This window comes from Oncorhynchus masou, chromosome 22 (assembly GCF_036934945.1).
Source record: "Oncorhynchus masou masou isolate Uvic2021 chromosome 22, UVic_Omas_1.1, whole genome shotgun sequence".
NCBI classification, from domain to species: Eukaryota; Metazoa; Chordata; class Actinopteri; order Salmoniformes; family Salmonidae; genus Oncorhynchus; species Oncorhynchus masou.
Window position 1 is genome coordinate 4,929,840 of NC_088233.1, and position 6,000 is coordinate 4,935,839.

The window sequence follows — 6,000 nt, forward strand, 5'->3', positions numbered from 1 at the left end:
AATAAGAATTTGTTCTTAACTGACTTGCCTAGTAAAATAAAGGTAAAAAAAAAAAAAAAATAAAAATAGGTATCAATGAATCATTGTGACAAATGAAATACAAGTGATAGTGTAATGAATGTGTAATAACTACATAAGAATTTAATGCGGTCATAATTTGTGTGACGTGCAGTCATATTCAGGTCCTGATTGGTCAACAGGCTTATTTGAGACATCAAAAGTGTTATTTGACATGCATCTTGTTTGACACGTAAACGGTGTTCCATAGAAATCCTGGTTGAGAATGAAACGACTGAACAATGAAACAGCACAGCAAGTAAGTGAAAGAAAAAGGTTGATGATGTTTTACTGGTCATGGGGACATAAGTAAATAGCCAACAAAATAACTTTTTGGTCAGTGTGGTGTGTGTGATGTGACCTTAATTTAACTAGGCAAGACAGGTAAGAACAAATTATTATTTACAATGACGGCCCGGATGACGCTGGGCCAATTGTGCGCAGCCCTAGGGGCTCCCAATCACAGCCGGATGTGACACAGCCTGGATTCGAACCAGGGACTGTAGTGACGCCTCTTGCACTGAGATGCAGTGCCTTAGACCGCTGCATCCATGAGTGCGTTAACTATTTAACTGTACTAGAATGTTGTTTTTTTGTGTGTTTTTTTTAAAGGCAGCAAAAACTTTAAATATCAGTATTGTTTTGTTTGGCAAGGAACATAACAGATATCGTTATAGCGACCAGAGATATCATATCAGTGCATCACTACTGGAAATTGCTAGAGATCTCACGTTAGGATATTATCAACGATATTTAGGTGCCGATACAATACGTATCTGAGATTCTCAATGTATTGTGATTTGAATGGCACACATACATATCCCATGTCTCAATTGCCTTATGATTAAAAAAATATATATATATATATATATATTTTAATCCTTCTTTATTAACCTGTCTCCTCCCTCTCTCATCTACAATGATTGAAGTGGATTTAACAAGTGACATCAATAAGGGATCATAGCTTTCACCTGGATTCACCTGGTCTGTCATGGAAAGAGCACGTGGACCACGTGCCAAACTCATTCCACGGAGGGCCGAGTGTCTGCGGGTTTTCGTACTTGATTGATGAATTAAGATCACTAATTACTAAAAGGAACTCCCTTCACCTGGTTGTCTAGGTGTTAATTGAAAGGAATTTGCACCAACATCGACCAATCACGAAACACACCAAGGCCTGTTTTCCCAGCACACAGAGATTCTCAGTTGAAAGTGCTTTATTAGTCCAAGAATTGGCTTATATTAAAATAATTTGTGTCCCTTTCGGGAAAATGTCTTACTATGTCTCCGGAACCACAAACAAGCCCCCTTTGACTTAGCCTTTGTTTACAGGTCCAACGTTTACTGTGATGGAACCGTTGTCATGGGCGAAGAAAGGTTAAGGAGGGTGTTCGTTTCCCTCGGAAGCAGGAAAACAGGAGACTACTGTTTGGCTCGCAACACAATCCCTGTGTTCAGTCAGCTGACATTTATGTAGCCGTTCGGCTTTTATACAAACCACACGCACACGATAGGAACAGAGAAAGATTCCACTTTCAACAGCTTCTCTTGCCAGATATCTACTGTATACAGATGAGAGCAGTGATAGTTCCAGTAGCATCTCTATGTACAATATGCCTGCCCTACACGAATTTGCCAACATATCGCTACAGAACCAAGTTACACGTCTCTCTCTACATATCAGTTCAATTTGTATTTAAAAACACTAGTTGTGTGTCCACAGACCTGTAGAAACTAGGGAGTGATCTAATGCTCACATTAGGAGAGAGAGAGACAGGAGGACACCCATCGAAACACACCCAAATAGTATGGTCCCTGGCTTTTACAGAGCAGGTCAAACCTATTAGGTTGCTTCAAGAAGTAGGGGGGGTGATCTTCGCACACACACACACACACACAGGAAAGAGGCAGCTTTCCCTGGCATCTATCCAGGTTTTCTTAAAAATGATTCTGACTTCAAGCTCAAAAAACCTGTGCATACAGGGACAATACACAAACAGTCCCCAACATGCATCGGACACCCACACAGTCCTTGCCCCTATTCTCTTCCTCCTTCTGCAAGAGTGAATATACCATTCTGCCATGAAAGAGCCTTAAACAATACTATTATTGGCCACCCGCCTCAGTCCCGCCACCCGCCTCAGTCCCGCCACAATATCCTTCCATTTGTCAAAGGGAAAAGTAATTTTCAGATATTTTTTAGAGCACTTTAAAAACTGCTTCTTCCTATAATGGTTTAGAAGCAATCCATGTTAATTTTTGTACTGAAAAAAGTTTCTCCTTTTAAGTATGGTTGGTCATGTTCAGTTCACACACACATTGACAGATCGTGTTGAAGCACGAAGAGGAATGACTGAAAACAACAAGCAGAGAAATGTTCTATCGGCTAGGCTACGGTAACACATTAACCCTATCAGTACCGAGATCCCAGCAAAAATCGTCTGCTTATTTATCTTCATGTCCAGCCTTTATATTGAGCCTCACAATGAGGTGTTTTACCATGTTCTTTAAAGGACAACCAGGGCTACAAGTAGAACACAACACTATTGGACATAAACTGTTGCATTTATGAGTCTTACTGAAAAATTGTGTTGTTTTTTAATGTAAAAAAACAACTAAGTTCTGCCTAAGCAAAGCCCTGATATGAATGCTGTAAGCACAGAAAATGTTTGCTGAGTGAGAAATCAATATCCAACTAGTCAGTGACGACTGTGTGGCGTTTGGAGTTTGTGACAGCAACTATGTGAGTTTATTACAGTATTATAGACACTATGACCTGGGATTTCCTATGGTCTTCTATGTAGAAGAACCCCTTACAGTATTATAGACACTATGTCCTGGGATTTACTATGGTCTTCTATGTAGAAGAACCCCTTACAGTATTATAGACACTATGACCTGGGATTTCCTATGATCTTCTATGTAGAAAAAACCCTAACCTTCTAATGACAATTGTGTAGCATTATAGAGCAAAACAGTCTCAGCTTTTTACAGATGGCTTATGTCTGGGATTTAGTTTGTAGCTAAAACCATTGACCTGGGACTATGATCTTTTTGTAGAAAAAAAAAAAGATTTGGGGCCCCGTAGTTTGGCTAAAACCCGTTTTTTGAAAAAAAGATTTGGGGCCCCGGGCCCTTTCGGAATCCACCCTTGGCTCAAACACAGTTGTTTAATCACACGGACCAATGGCTCAAACACAGTTGTAACTCAGCCCCCGTTAATCACACGTACAAACCGCCAAACTTGTGAAACCGCGGAGTGAAGTCTGCGGGGTTCCTCAAAACTTCTTCCTTATTTTGTTGTTGAGAGACAACTTACCTACACCTTGCATCTAAAGACTGGATTTCCAAGTTTATTTTGTTCACTGCTCGGTGATCCAAACAGCGATTCTCTAATCAGACATGTCTGCTGATTACGGATGTGGCGTCGGACTCAGGACACACGCTGCTAGCAGGTAGACTACAGTCATTCAGCTGAAAATGCTCAACTCCACAACGTGTACATCACATCTCAATGGAGTTGAGTGGCATTGGCGGAGTATACCTCCGACTACATTGAATCAGTCAGTCAAATTACTTAATGCGTACTTTCTACCTTTTGTTTGTCCTGTATAAAATAGGTTATTTTCTTCGGGTGCTGCAATACATCGTTTTTTTTTTCTTTTTTAAATCAATGCGCTGTGTTATCCACTGTTTTCCAATGGCGTATGTCAACCGGTAGAGTAAGTTCAAAGGTAATTTTATCCAAAACTTTACTTTTGTTTTTTTTGCAGTACTACACAGAGGTGTATTAGGCCACGTAGCCTGCAGAGTTGACTCAGCAAAGCAGATGGCATCATTTTCTTGTTTTTAAAATGTATAGCCAGCCAGGGGCACTGTCCAACATTATTTACAGAAGACGCATGTGTTCGGTAAGTCTTCCAGGCCAGAGGCATTGGGGATTACCACGTGTTCTCTTGATAAGTGCTTGAATTAGACCATTTTCCTGTCCTGCTAAACATTCCAAATGTAACACGTACTTTTGGTTGTCTGGGAAAATGTATGCTGTCAAAAGTACAGTATTTTCATTAGGAATGTGGTGAAGTAAAAGTTGTCCAAATAAATAGTAACGTGCAGATATCCCCAAAAACTAAGTAGTACTTTCAGGTATTTTTTTACACCATTGCTTAAATCCAGTAAACAAATAGATGTCATTTCTAAAATGTGCAAGGAAAATCTCCCCTGTCCCTAAGAGTATCTATCCAAGCAGCACTCCCAGGCCATGCTAGCATCGAACTCCTGTTCGCCCTCACCTGAGGGCCCGCAAGGTAGCTATCAACAGCCAGTCAGCCAATCCAATAGCGGTTGGAAGCGATAGCCAGCTTCGATTGGTCAATATCAACGCGATGTCGTGGAGTATGAGTCAAAACTTCAGTCCTGCGGTGTACAACTCCCTCCCTCAACGGTCCCTCGCCCACTTCATTGAAGATGAATGGGGCTCCGTGGTTTTATCGCCACCAAAAAGCTAGATGGGTTTTCCGTGTAATCGTTTTCGCTCCCCAAGTGAGGCAGAAATGAAAGAGAACTTTAGCGATGTCAAAGTTGATGATGCGTTCATTCCACCGATGCATATCAGAATGTAATACAAGGCTTTATTTAGTAGGTTATTCTAAAGAGCATCAAGTAATGACAGAAGGTTAGATGCAAATATGCAGATTATTATATACAAATGTACTAATTGCCTACCTAATGTCGGGATTTTTTTTCCCCCGCAACCCTGTCAAAAAAAAAAACGCACACAAAAAAAAATTCGTTTCGCTGTCCCTGGCCAAATTAGGAATATTCTGTTTATTCATAGCTGCAGGGATACTTGTGAGCGGGATATCAAAAGTGCTGATCAATTTATCCGGAAGAAGACCTTAACCGGCATATGAGCTATTATCGGGAATATTGGTGGTGACTGTTTCATCAAGGAATAATCAGAAGTGTCAAATGGACAAGCGCCGTTGAATTAACCAATGCGTGATTCTTGAAATTCTATCAAAACACACATTCCACCAGACGCTACATAATTAACTCATTTTGCCTTCAATCTACCAATTTAAAAGATTGTTTATTTGTCCAGAGAAGTTAACATATCTTTCAAATTCTTAAAAAGACATTCAACTACGCAAACCGACTGTTCAACTAAACCGAGTTATTGATAAATAAAAATAACATGCAAAGAAATGTTTGAGCGAAACATACTGAAGTTTGTGTGTACTTACAGTATAGCAAGCGAAGACAATCCAGAGTTTTCCTTTCACTGATACTCGAACAGCAGCTTTTGAGCTATGCTCAATGGGTTTGCAAACAGTGGGGTGGAGAATCCGACGGATGTATGCAGGTACCGTAATGGGAGGTACGCACAAGGGAGCGCAGTGTCATTACCGTAATATGTAGACTACTCGTTGCCGAGTAGGTTTTTAAAACCCCGTCTTATTTTGAGAAATGCAAATCACTATACAAACATATAGCTATGCTATTTTATTAGGGAATTAACTAATCAACCAATCAAAAACATTTTTACATCAGCAGTTGTCACAGTGCCAGCCTAAAACCCTAAAGAGCCAGCAATGCAGGTATAATGTAGAAGCACGGTCCTCTTTTGGCTGTGCATGGTGGAGGTTATAAGAGCCAGTAGCGACCAGTCATTCATGGCAGAGTTGACCTGTTTAGAGCCCCACCTGTTTAGAGCCCCTCCTGTTTAGAGCCCCACCTGTTTAGAGCCCCACCTGTTTAGAGCCCCACCTGTTTAGAGCCCCACCTGTTTAGAGCCCCATCTGTTTTGAGCCCCACCTGTTTTGAGCCCCTCCTGTTTTGAGACCCACCTGTTTAGAGCCCCACCTGTTTAGAGCCCCACCTGTTTTGAGCCCCACCTGTTTCGAGCCCCACCTGTTTTGAGCCCCACCTGTTTAGAGCCCC

At 41.1% G+C, this 6,000-nt stretch overlaps 1 protein-coding gene across 2 annotated transcripts in view; it reads right to left on the reverse strand.

Annotated features, from left to right (window-relative positions):
* The window catches only part of LOC135508917 (tumor protein p53-inducible protein 11-like), a 90,903-nt gene extending 85,518 nt beyond the window's left edge, over positions 1 to 5,385 (reverse strand). Inside the window, exon 1 of one of the 2 annotated variants that reach the window (XM_064929135.1) lies at positions 5,304 to 5,385. The gene's annotated coding sequence lies outside the window, so the exon portion shown is untranslated. The remainder of the gene's footprint in view (positions 1 to 5,303) is intronic. The other variant, XM_064929134.1, reaches the window with a different exon arrangement.
* Positions 5,386 to 6,000: the final 615 nt, after the last annotated feature.